The following is a 13,606-nucleotide window of genomic DNA, read 5'->3' as shown; positions in this document are numbered from 1 at the left end:
ATCAATGAAAAGAATATAGTAAATAGATGCTATTTTGAATTCCAATATGGTTACCAAGTTTGAATGATGTTCAACATTATAATGGTGAGTAAAAACCCATTGCATTGGCACTGAAAACAAATCCAACACAACCACATCTTTGTCCGTTGCAAGGAATTTGGCATCCTTAATTGCTGATATAGATGTTACGTAAGTATGAAGCACCATAAATACACAAACCAGCTAGCTTCTTCTGCAGTTACACATTTGAAGTGGCTTTGGTTGAATAATAACCATCCGGAACAATCATTTTCTGTTGAGAGGCTTTAAATTATTTCTTTGAGTTTTATATGATCTGCATTATTGCACTTTGACAAATCACGGAGTGTGGGGTGCTTATTTCAAATATTGCTGGCCCTCAGCGATCTGATCCTGAGTCAGAGGCAAAATGTCAGCCATCTTGAAATCCAAGATGGCTGCCATGAAAAAAGATCATTGAAAAAAAATCACTTTATCTAGTATCACGTAACGTATTATTTTAAAGTTTGGCATCTAGGGATATTGAAATTGCCCCCAGTAATCTGTCCAACAGATATGCTGCAAAATGGCCACCATCTTGAAATCTAGAGAGGGTAGACTGTCATGAAAATTCAATAAATCATTTTCTTGGTTTTAAACAATTTGAGGCACTGCATTTTAGAAATACAGGCAAGATTTTGGCCCGCTGGTTTTAGAATATTGCTCCAATAATTGCAATATTTTATTACAAATCAACATGAAGAAAACTGCTCCAGACTTGAAGTACTGATGGTTATATAATAGTATGATGATGATGATGATGATGATGAAATGAAATTAATATTAATAATGGATGATAATAATACATATTTTATTGTTCAAAATAGAATTCAGTAACAGAAATGCTCCGAAAATTTATTTTGCCCATACCCTGTAGATCGTGAGCCCGGCAGCAACTTAGCAGCGCGACATCGGACGTTGCTCTATCCTTTAAAAAGGGAGTTCACCCCAGAGAAAAGTTTGTTGTAAAAACAAAAGAAAATATGATATAAAAAAGATATTGGTGGATCCATCAAAGATATTAGAATTTTAAGTTTTTGATTTGTGACGTCATATAGGCTACTGTACGAGCAGCTTTCCCAATATGTTGCGTGATATAAAATGCATAAATGGTTCATCATGGGTATTTTTTTTCTTTCTGGAGCGGGTGTGAAATCATTTGTTGATATACTGAGGGTTCAATAAAAAACGTTTTCATTTTTTTTAGGAGGCTACATTTCATTGATTTTTGTACTATAAGAAACATGGGGGAACTGCTTGCATCTGACGTCACAAATCACCAAATGAAATTCCAATAGCTTTTTAAATATTTGATGGAATTTCCTCAAACCTGCAATATTTTTTTTCATTACTTATTCTGTTATTGTTTCAATAAACTTTTTGTCAGGTTGAACCTCCCCTTTAATTCGTTGACCGCCAAACAGGTTAGAAGCAGCTCCCCTTTTCTAACATCTTTTGAGCTGATGCTGTCGGAGCTTGAACTCCCGATCTCCCGATTGTGAGGCGAACATGCTCCCATTGTCAGATTGTCGATCACACGATGGTTATCCAAAATGCCAAATTTCAAATTAATACCTACATTATAATTATGATACTTGATTTTTTTAAATGATTTTTTTATGGCAGCCATCTTTGATTTCAAGATGGCTGCCATAAATTGGATGAACATTACTGGATTCGAGAGAAGTCTATGGAGATCACAGGGAAATCTCAGTTGTGGGCGATGCCGTCGAACTTAACACACGTGTAGAAAGCAACTCGGACGCCAAAAGAAAGCTTATTTTCTTCTCTTTTGACTGATGATACATATGTTTACTCACCATTATAATGTTGAACATCATTCAAACTTGGTAACCATAGTGGAATTCAAAATAGCATCTATTTACTATGTTCTTTTCATTGATCAACGATGCAAAGATCAAGTTTTTTTCCAAATTTAAAGTGTTACATGCCATACGTAAGACTTGAGCAAATTATCTTTCAAGGCGGCCATCTTTGATTTTAAGATGGAGGCCGTTTTGCTGCTGACCTGGAGGTCAAATTGCTGGGGGCCGGCAATATTTGACATCAGTGCCTCAAAATACCCCTATATGCCAAATTTCAGTGTCGCCTATCATGTAAAACTCAAGAAAATGACATTTAATGATTTTTCATGGCGGCCATCTTGGATTTCAAAATGGTGGCCATTTTGCCGCCGACCAAAATGTCAAATTGCTGGGGGCCGGCAATATTTGAAATCAGTGCCTAAAAATACCCCTATATGCCAAATTTGAGTGTCACACGTCATGTAAAACTCATGAAAATGACATTAAAGATTTCTCATGGCGGCCATCTTGGATTTCAAAATGGCGGCCGACCCGATGGTCAAATCACTTGGGGCTGGCAATATTTGAAATCAGCACCACAAATTAAGCCTATATGCCTAATTTCAATACCGCAGTTCATATAAAACTCGAGAAAATGATTGCAATAATATATCATGGCGGCCATCTTGGATTTCAAGATGGCGGCCATTTTGCCGCCGGCCAAATGGTCAAATTGCTGGGGGCTGGCAATATTTGACATCAGTGCCTCAAAATACCCCTATATGCCAAATTTCAGTGTCACATGCCATGTTAAACTCAAGAAAATGACATTTAATGATTTTTCATGGTGGCCATCTTGGATTTCAAAATGGCGGCCGACCCGATGGTCAAATCACTTGGGGCCGGCAATATTTGAAATCAGCAACCCGAATTAAGCCTATATGCCAAATTTCAATACCGCAGTTCATATAAAACTCGAAAAAATGATTGCAATAATATATCATGGCGGCCATCTTGGATTTCAAGATGGCGGCCATTATGCCGCCGGCCAAATGGTCAAATTGCTGGGGGCCGGCAATATTTGAAATCAGTGCCTCAAAATACCCCTATATGCCAAATTTCAGTGTCACATGCCATGTTAAACTCAAGAAAATGACATTTAATGATATTTCATGGCGGCCATTTTGGATTTCAAAATGGCGGCCGACCCGATTGTCAAATCGCTTGGGGCCGGCAATTTTTGAAATCAGCGCCCAAAAATACCCCTGTATGCCAATTTTTACACTTTCTGCCAGATCCGAGCATCTTGGCCATTTTTTGTCACATAACCGCTCCACTATTTCTATGTATGCACAAGCTCCTTGGTACGCAGTAGGCCTGGCGGAATTGTATTTACTTGTGTGTGTGTGTGAGGCCGGAGTGTGTGTAAGCATAGAGCTATATGGTGTAAGGTCAACAGCACTGTATGACACCATGAACTGTATAGGCCTACTATATCGATATACTCGTGTGTGTAGGCATACTAGTAAAAGGCCATGAAGAGTTCAGTCCACTGGTCATGTACATGGAGATGTAATTACAACCCATTGCTCCTGACCAGTGGTTCATAATACATTGGTCACATTTGTCATACGGCGGCCGTACGGCGAGTCGATCGAAAACAGTCGTTTTATTCATTTTTATTCAAACCATCTATATACATGTATATGTAGCTGGTACAAAAAATGTTAAAACTCGCCGTACGGCCGCCGTAGAACAAATGTGACCAAGGTATAAATGAGTACGTGTCCTGAGATAATTCAATCGAGCTCTAACTAAACCATGCATGGACCTATAACTAGCATGTCAGTGTCAAGTTGCGGAAAACTGGCAATCCTATGGATTTAGTAATGAACTTCATTTTTTTGTAATTAATTATTGGATAAAGTTCTGTACATAATTCAGTTCGATCGTATACTTTTCGATAATTGGATGAAGACCATTTCGGGGTAATAACCACTATATCACTAATAAATAGACCTATCAAAAAATAACAATGTGCAATATATAGAAGTCATGTCGGATGTAACGTCGATACTAAAGCCGCGATCATCATTTTCGCCCATATTTCAAATACCTTTCTCTTTCGAAAACTGGCAATGGGGAAACACTGACGCCATAATTTGTTTTGTGGGACGCCAAAGTGTTACTGTCATGCAGAGCTGTCTCACTAAGTCTTAGGTCTCTATTATTTAGTGATCGATGTGCAGGATTTTTCATTCTCTATTTTAGACTGAAATAAATTTATGATTTTTATAAAGTTTTTTTTTTTTTTGGGGGGGGGCAGGGGGTCATTTTCACGTGAAAAATATGGCGAAAGCTGAGTCATTTGATCTGCTACTATATAACTTCTAGTTTTGTATCTAAATGAAACATGAATTAGGAAGCACAGCGATGGAACGATCAGTCCATATCCCAACAAAAAGTTTATTTGATTAAAAAGGAAAATCCAACAAGCACTGGAAATTTCATCAAAATCGGATGTAAAAAAAGAAAGTTGGACATTTTTTATGATCAAATTTCACAGACCAGTTATATGCACATCCTGGTCTGTATGACTGCATGATGACGTCACACACTTAATTGTATTCTTTGTCAAATATAAATAAATATTCTAATTTTCTCCTAATTGTATGTGACATTTTCATTAATATATTATCGCTGTGGATTATATTTCTATGGTTCAGTCAAGTAATTGGTCCTTATTATTTTGAAATCTCTAAAAATTGAAATATAATTCAAACAATAAAAATAAAAAAAAAATAAAGTGATCGATCGGACATCATCAACTCTCATTTTCATATGATTGAGTTGTGCATAACTATTCTGTGAAAAATGTGCGCTATGCGAAATTTTGAAATGTCATAATTTTCTCATATTTTACATCCGATTTTGTTGAAATCTTCAAAATTATGCTTGTTGGATATTTCTATTGATTCAAATTAACATTCTTTTCTGGGGTGGACTTGACCTTTAAACATTGAACTATGGTCGAGGTGCAGCGGCGTACCTTTTCCAAAAGAGGAGCAAATTTTTTGGAGGATATTTTGTTCGCGAAAAGAATTGACAAGCAAAAAAAGGAAAGGTCTTCAACCACAAATAAAGGATTTCGTACCACAAAAAATTGACAAGCCAAAAAAAAAAGAAAAATAAGGTCTTTAAGTTCAAAAGAGGGTCCACACGTCTGTTTTCATTGCATTTTTACATTCCAAATTATTAATTTTGCTTCTCAAAAGGGGGGCACCTGTCCCCTGGATCAGTTGTGACTCGTCAGGGGGGGCATATCCCCTGGATCAGTTGTGACTCGTCAGGGGGACAGGGGCATGTCCCCTGGATCAGTTGTGACTCATCAGGGGGCAGTCTGCCCCCTTAGGTATACGCTAGTGGCGAGGTGCAAAAAACAAAACAGGGACAATGATTTACAAGTCATTATACAAGCACTGATTTTCAATTCATAAGCACAAGGAGGTGAAATTGAGAACGGTGCGAAGAGAAAAAATGCAATGAAAGAAAGAAATTAGTATAAAGAAAGAAAAAAAAATGGAGAAGGGATGGGGGCTGCATGGGATTGCGTCGTTGGGAATTTCTTTAGTCTGACAAACTTTATTGCATTTTTTTTTTTCGTTTCTAACTTGACAAACAAGCCATGTACACGCCCCTCATTATAAAAGGGAGAAATATCCGGATATTGTCAATCGGACTGTTATGAGAGAAAAGCAAAAAAAAAAATGTTGTGATATCGGCATCATAATTGATAGTGCATTGAAATAATGTTATTTCTTCATTAAAAAAATAACACACTTTCTTGTGAATAGGAACATGGCTTACTGCTCCCCCAACCTCACCTTAGCAGAGGGTGGACAAAATTAAACTGAGCAAGTAGTTGACCTTCCTGTAAAATATCCTATATCCTATATTAAACGTGTAATTTTTGTTTGTCAACGAAACAAAGCACGAATCTCTTGTAATGAAAAAATCTCTGAGCTGACTTTATAACTTTATAAATTACAACATATTTTATTAATTGAGAAAGAGCAGAGGTCAAAAATACAGTATATAATTGAGGGATCCAGGCTGGGGGCACTCAGGAATATTTTGAAATTTGCTCATGGACTTACATTTTTTATTTATTTACTTTAATGCATTTTTTAATCTATTAATTAATTCATTCATTTATCATGTATTCTGTTTCATTTACCCAAGGTAAGAGAGTCTTGCACAAGAGAGCTAAATGTTCGAAAATGGCCATTATGGGCCCGTCTGTTTGCTATTTCCACCACTTTTTATTTCTTTCTTCACAACGTTAATTTTGTATAAGAATCTTCTACTATAATTGGCGTGCTTGCCTGACACACTTTCATTCCAATTTGATATTGACCGAACATTGCCATAAACATTACCGATAAATCGTTCTTGTACCATGATTGTTAAGGAAAAAAAGAAGATGTTCACCTATACCCTGGCAAAATGGCATTTAATGCATGCTTAGTTTCAAGTTTCCAATTTGCACCTTTCTAATGAGTCTAAGTAGAAACACAAGTAAAGAACTATATAGCTCTTGAGGCCTGTTCAGAAATAATATGTTGGATACAGGGGCAGCCTTCGCTGATGGGGGGGGGGGCGAATTTTGTCAGCCCAAAATTTTCCCTGATCGGCCTCTCGTAGTTGATTTGTTTATGTTTATTTGAAGGGGTAGTCCTAACAGTGCATCTCTTAGCTTTATTTTAATAAATCATCATAAACATAATCTCATAAGCCTTAGTTCGTGCGCAAAGTGCGAACTAATTTTTTTTTTAATGTATTTTGTCCTAAAACTTGAACATTCTGGGCAATGTTTGTGAGCCTGAACGTCATGTAACTGATTAATATTACTGCGTATAGCGTGAACAGAAATTATAATACGTTTTGATCTGATCGAAAAGGGACCACCTGTCAAAAACTATACTTGCAGTTGGCCATGAATGCGTTGCATATTTCAACAATCAAATAGTGCATGCAAGCGCGAGCTGATTTTTTTTTTACATTTCTACCTAAAGAAGGGAAAATCTAAGCTATTTTTGTCAATTTGTGAACATGATAGGTATATCACTGAACAATTGATGCGTGAGAAAAGCGTGAGCGTAAAAAATCGAGATTTAGCCTAAAACGGGACACATTTTTCATGTTTTGTAAATCATGAAAAGGATGAATAATTGGGAATCTTTCTACATGAATAAAGCGAGCGCGCCAAACGCGAGCAGAAAACCTTTGGAAATCTGAAATGAAAATAAGGGTCCATCTAAGCTCTGTGTTTCAAGTACTTTGGTGGAAAATTGCTTGGTGGATATTGATCGCACTTAATAAAAAGCTGATATTTTGTTTTATTTTCAAAGTCGTCCACTCATCTTATTTTATTCTTTCGCCTCCTTTTATTTCTTTTTCTTCTCTCTTTTCCCCCTTATTTTTCAACTTTCTTTCTTTCAACCTTTTTCTTCAGTTTTTTTTTGCTCCGCCAAGGGGGGCAAGCACCTCGCCCCCCTTCCTGGATCCGCCTATGTAAATATTCAAAGTAAAAATGTTCTGTAATGAAGACGGGATCATTCAGAATTGTGCTAAAAGATGTACATGCATAGGCAAGGCATGCAGATCCATGGGGTCGAAGCGGCCGCGGGCAACCCCCTACCTCTGTTGGCGGCGGAAAAGGAGGTAAAAGAGAAAAGAACGAGGAATGAAAAAAGGAGTAAGGGAAGAAAATGATAAAAGAAGGAAGAAAGTGTAATAAAACTGGGGAGGGGATGATAAGAAAATAAAGAAGGAAATCAGGCCATAATGTAAAAAAAAACGTTTAAAAACGTTGCTTACACTTCGCGCTCGCATTGACTTGAGCGGGGTAATAATATGTTCAACATGTTCAAGAGGATATCAACTGCCCTAAAATATTAATTTTCAAGTCTAGTCAATATGCACAAATTATTCTCGCCACTCGAATATTAATTATCTTCTTTTTATTCAGCGATACACATTCTCTTCATGATTACAAGAAAAGTTCTAAATTCATATTGCAAAAATATTAGCTCGCGCTTTGCGTTCACAAATTTAGTAAGTAAGTGCGATCAATATCCGCTTCACATTATTTTTCTAAAGTGGTTGAAGGTAGCTGAAGGTTGAAAGGTAATCTGAAAAATAAAAATATTGCACTTACTTTTTTTGTGAGAATGAAATTAAGCAAGCGAAGCGAGAATGCCGATGGTACTGAATAAAAATATAGCACCGCAGAATAGAAAAAAGGAGCTCGAGTTAGAATCTGTTATAACAATGGCAATATATACAAAACATACACAACACAATATATTTAAATTTCATTTTTCATAATAACATATTTTATGAATTTCCATATACATCTGTTCACACTAAAATTACACTACTGTACGAAAAAAACAACACCTAGAACAAACTATGAATAACCCATTTCCCCCCCTTTCAAATAAATTGAGATCCATTTACGCACATGCACACGCCTTACTCCCCCTTTCCCCATTTTCTTTCTCCTGCTCCTTCAATACCCTCCAGGAATTGCTCAGGGTTCGGGGAGGGGGGGGGGGTGTCGATCTCCCTTTGATCATCATACTTTTTAATGAATCATAATGGCAATCTAATGGTAGCATCTAAACTCGCTCGTCGCGCTTGCATAAACTTATGCAGTCCTTGTGAGCATAGCTCACACCCCCCCCCCCTCCTGGTGACTTGGAACCCCCTCCCCATTGAAGAGAAAAGAATGATAAAGAGATATGTATCACGTCAAAATCTATCACAAAGTTAGATTTTTGTATTGAAGGGTGATAAAAAAATTGCTCGCCTGCAGCTTTTCTAGTAATAATTTTATCCTTTATGCAATTCTGTCCCCTCTTAAAATTTTAAACTGGTAGTGCTACTGACCACCCCCTCAAAAAAAGTAATGATAACAATAATAATAAATTACAAGTAAAAATAGGCCTAAATGTAAAAAAAAAAACTTTCAGGGACCAAACTTAATTGTGTCAGTTATCCAATCTCCTCCAACCCCGTAAAGACCGACACTGGACACCCATGTTATTTTACATACACCGCGATGAAAGCGAAAATTGGGGGGGGGCGTGCCCCCAAATTCTTTGGCTAGGATTTAACATTATCTAGGATATGTTAATGCTTGTATGGTATCTCCGCGAAACCTCTTCGAAATTCAGCAGGGTTTTACGATCGTTATTACATTAAAAATTAGCAAGCTGATTTAGACTTCGTGGCACATACATGTACGGCATCACATTTTTTCCTCCCGTTCGTTTTTTTTTGTAATCCTCGATCGTCAACCTGGACGTGTTCTTATATGCCTAATTCCACTTTTCCTTAATCCCTTCTCTTCCTTTTTTTAAATTCAGCTTTATCGCTATCTCATAGGCGGATCCAGGGGGCGAAGTTCCCGGGTCCCCGTAGTGGCGGAGCAAAAAAAAAGGAAAGTAAAAAAAAAAAAGGAAAAGGGAAAAGAGAGGAGAAAAGGGGGAAGAAGACAAGTGAATAAAACAAGGCGAGCTGTCATTATTGTTTGATTTATAAATTGATTTTTATTATGTGCAGCCATAGTCCGTTTTATGGTCCAAGTATCAATGCAGCTCCCGCTACGCGCTCGCATTATTTGTCAAGTACCCTAGTCTTCGTATATTCAATGAATTCTCAAAAATATTCATATTCAGGTCTGATTGTCAAAACCTATCACATGATTGTCAAAAGACAATTAAAATAAAATCGGTTCTTGATTTGCGCTCGCATTAATTGTTAAAGATTATATCAACCAATATCTTCTATTCATAAATACAATGCTTACAATATCCAGTTGTCAGAACTTGATATTAACAAATTTCTCGCTTTCATCGGGCTTATTAGTTATTAGAGTAACAAATAAGATAAGAACATTTTCATGAATTGCTAATTACTATATTGTATTTTTTTCAGAATAGAATGTCGACAAGTTTCATCTCGCGCTTTAATAGGTAGATAATTACCATTTTCATTATGATGACAAAATGTCCTTAGAATATCCCCGTCCTAGGTCAAAATAATTTTACAAAAATATCAGCTCGCGCTCACAGGCTCGAATCATTTTATTGAATGCAATCCACATCCAATTTTCATTTTTAGTGATTGAAATAGTGCTTATATTAATTGAGATTATAATATAAACAATATTCTGCTCGCACTTCGCGCTCGCATTATAAATGTGAAAGATGCCTAATTACCCATCTTCACGAATTACAAAACATGAATAGTGTCCAGTCCCGTTTTTAGCTCTAAATCTCAAAATTTTCCCCATCTCGCTTCGCGCTCGTATTTTTTTAGTGTTTAGTAGTTCAGGATTACAAAAATTGCTTAGAATATCAATTTTCTTGGTTGGAATTTCCAAAGCTCAGCTCGCACTTCGTGCTCACATTATTCGATTGTTGAAATAGGCCAACAAGAATGTATCGTCTTCATGGAAACTACAAGCAGGTCCCTTGTTTATCAGGCCAGGGGCCCATTGCAGAAAGAGTTGCAATCAATCGCAACTCTAAAAATCATGCGCAAGTCCCAAATGCGCGTTGTTGATTGGTCGAAAATCAAATTGCGCGTGATTTTTTTGAGTTGCGATTGATTGCAACTCTTTCTGCAACGGGCCCCAGAACAGTGGCTTACCTAGGATTTTCCCAGGGGGGTGGGGGGCAAATTCGTCCGCCCAAAAATTTGACGAGCAAAAAAAAGGACTTCAAACACAAATAAAGGAATTTGTACCAGAAAAAAAAATTGACAAGCATAAAAGAAAGAAGAAAAAAAAGGTCTTCAAGTTCACAGGAACAGGCCACTTGCGGGGGGGGGGGGGGAGGATACGTTCCTTGCATGGGTTGTGACTCGTCAGGGGGGGGGGGCAGTCTGCCCCCCTCTTGGCCTCTGCCCCGGCCCCCCGTAGGTATACGCTAATGGGCCAAACATATATTTAAAAAATTCTACTCGTGCTTCGCATTTGCAGTAGCAATTAGATATACGAATCTTGCCCATGATCAAAACATTACTCTTTTTCTTTATCTTTCCCTCTCTTTCTTTTCTCCCTTTTCCCCATTTCCAAATTTCCCTTCCCCAATGCATGCGCTGAAATATGACGTGAAAGACATGAACACAATCGTTGTACAGGCAAAAAATGTGTATGATGGTAATGTCAGGAGGCCGAGCTGAGCGAGCGTGGCCACTGTCCATCGCATCGCCCAGTGCATGCAGCATGCAGTAGTTGTATACCGTAATTTCAATCAATCCTCTCCATAGTTCAGCCAATGAACTAATCTTGTCGCACGTGGAAATTTGTAGCCAAAATTTTGACAGAAACATCTCCAGTACGTTTTCGTGAACCTAAAAAAAAACTAGAGTAACATGTGAACTACAGGTTAGAGGGACAGCATAAGGGTAAGTCAGTCCCCATGTTTTTTTTTTTATTCTCTAACCAATCTAACGCAACGTTATGGTCGCCTGCGCTCCTCGCAGAACTCGCCGCCGGGGGAGAAACTCGACGGAAGTCATGCTATAACAATAACCGACGAGCATATATACGGAATTAGCAGACTACGCTCGCAGGGATATTTCGGTTTGCTAAAAGTGGAACGGAATACCGATCGACGAACAGGGGAAAACAATCAGTAGTGGACGAAAGTGGGCGCTATATCGGTGCGCATAAATTCAGCTAATTGTCAGTGAATTCAGCCGAGGAAATTGATTTTATTTCTCAGAGTTTATTTAAAATTTTGATATTTCCAAGATGAAATTTTGTCACTTTCACATTGATTTATTATCAGCAATTGTTATTCAACAAAAAAGATTCATTCAACTGGAATTTTTGTATCCTTTACCAACACTATCCACGAGCTTTAACATTGTACATAATACTGTCAGGGCATTGGTGGCTTTTTGAATATTAAAATGCATCATTTATTACATACATGACATAACAAATTAAACATTTCGTTAGCAGTAATATTTTCATCCATTATTTCACTAAAAATCACAATTAATTGCATTTAGTGCTCACTTTTGTGAAATTTTGTTTTCCCCATTCATATTGTACATAATATAGAATACAGGGGTCTATGGCGGCCATTTTGAATATCTAGAAAATATTTTTATGTCAAAAATCGTTTTTTCAGAGAATATTTCACTCCTGCAACACAAATACATACATTTTATAACCAATGTGCGGGCAATTTTATGATTTTTAAGGGCAATTTACATATTTTGGCGGCCATATTTGATTTTGCCAATTTGCGGAAAATGCTCAAGGTACCATGAGTGGCATCATTCAGATTCGTAATCAGCACCCTCGAATTGACAAGAAATCATCAAAAAATATTGTTTATATGAAAAAACAAGGTTTAGTCAATTTTCTATGGGGCCTATCCTGGACTACTATATAATAAAACATTTTCAACGCATTACATTTGCATTGTTTGGTAAGATACTCATCCTGTTCATGATTAAACAAGAGTGTCACTAAGGTGAGCACATAATACGCCCGCCTGTAAAGCGGAAAATGGAGTTATTGGTCAAGCAAGAAAAGTGGAAGGTGGCGACTTCACCTTTGACTATCTGACCTCAAAATCAATAGAATTCCTGGGATCTATGCTGGTATCATACACACCAAATTATATGAGCCTAGATTATTGCATTTACAAAGACTTCAGAAGGGTAAGATAAAAACATATCAATGTGACCTTGACCTATCAATAGGCTTCCTGGGATCCATGCTAGTATCATACACACCAAATTATGAGCCTAGGTTAACTTAATTTGAAGTTATCGCATTTACAAGGACTTCAGAAGTGTAAGATGAAAACATGTCACTGTGCAAGTCCTTGACCTTTGGACCTCAAAATCAATAGGCTTCCTGGGATTCATGCTAGTATCATACACACCAAATTATATGAGCCTAGGTTAAGTCACACTGAAGTTACCACGTTTACAAGGAAAAGTTAACGGACAGACAGACGGACACCGAGCATGATACCATAATACGTCTCGTCTAGGACGGGTGTATAAAAAGTGCTGGCACATCAACCCTGCTCAATTCAGGGGCTGCTGAAGTCACCCCACCTTTTGCCCATTTTCCCTCTTAATAGGAAAATTCGCAATGTTTAGCCCCATTGAGGCAAAAAAATATTTCTGCAACAAAGTAACGCCACTTTTTTGAACCCCCCTGGGAATGGAAGAGTAGGCTTTTTATATAAAGAAGTGCTGGCACATCGACGCCTACCCTCTTCATCATTGTACTGATAATTGTAATTCGTCTTTAGAATCATCACACCTTTCACATGCTCACTCGAATTGAGTTGAATTCGAATTCTCGAGCGAAGGCGGTATGTGTCCTTGGTGACTTGTTAATCAAAGCACTGCATCGATAGTACATGAGTGCACTTCCGTCTATAGAAGTGCTTGAAAGAACACGTAAGCTCCGCCCCCCCCCCAAAAAAAAAGAAGATGTTTTGAAGGTCAAGCCTTTCACACGTAAAATTTGTACCGTAATTTGTGTGAAACTTAACTGGAAATCACCTCCGGAGTAGAATTTGTGATTGTGATTAGCATTTGTGATTCTAGTTTGGTTTCACACGTGCTAAAAATTTTATTTTTCACTTGAATCATCAGTCAAATTATGATTTTTTTTTACCGTGTGAAAGGGCGGT

This window comes from Lytechinus pictus, chromosome 7 (genome assembly GCF_037042905.1).
Source record: "Lytechinus pictus isolate F3 Inbred chromosome 7, Lp3.0, whole genome shotgun sequence".
Taxonomy (NCBI): Eukaryota; Metazoa; Echinodermata; class Echinoidea; order Temnopleuroida; family Toxopneustidae; genus Lytechinus; species Lytechinus pictus.
Note: the sequence above shows the minus strand (reverse complement) of the source record.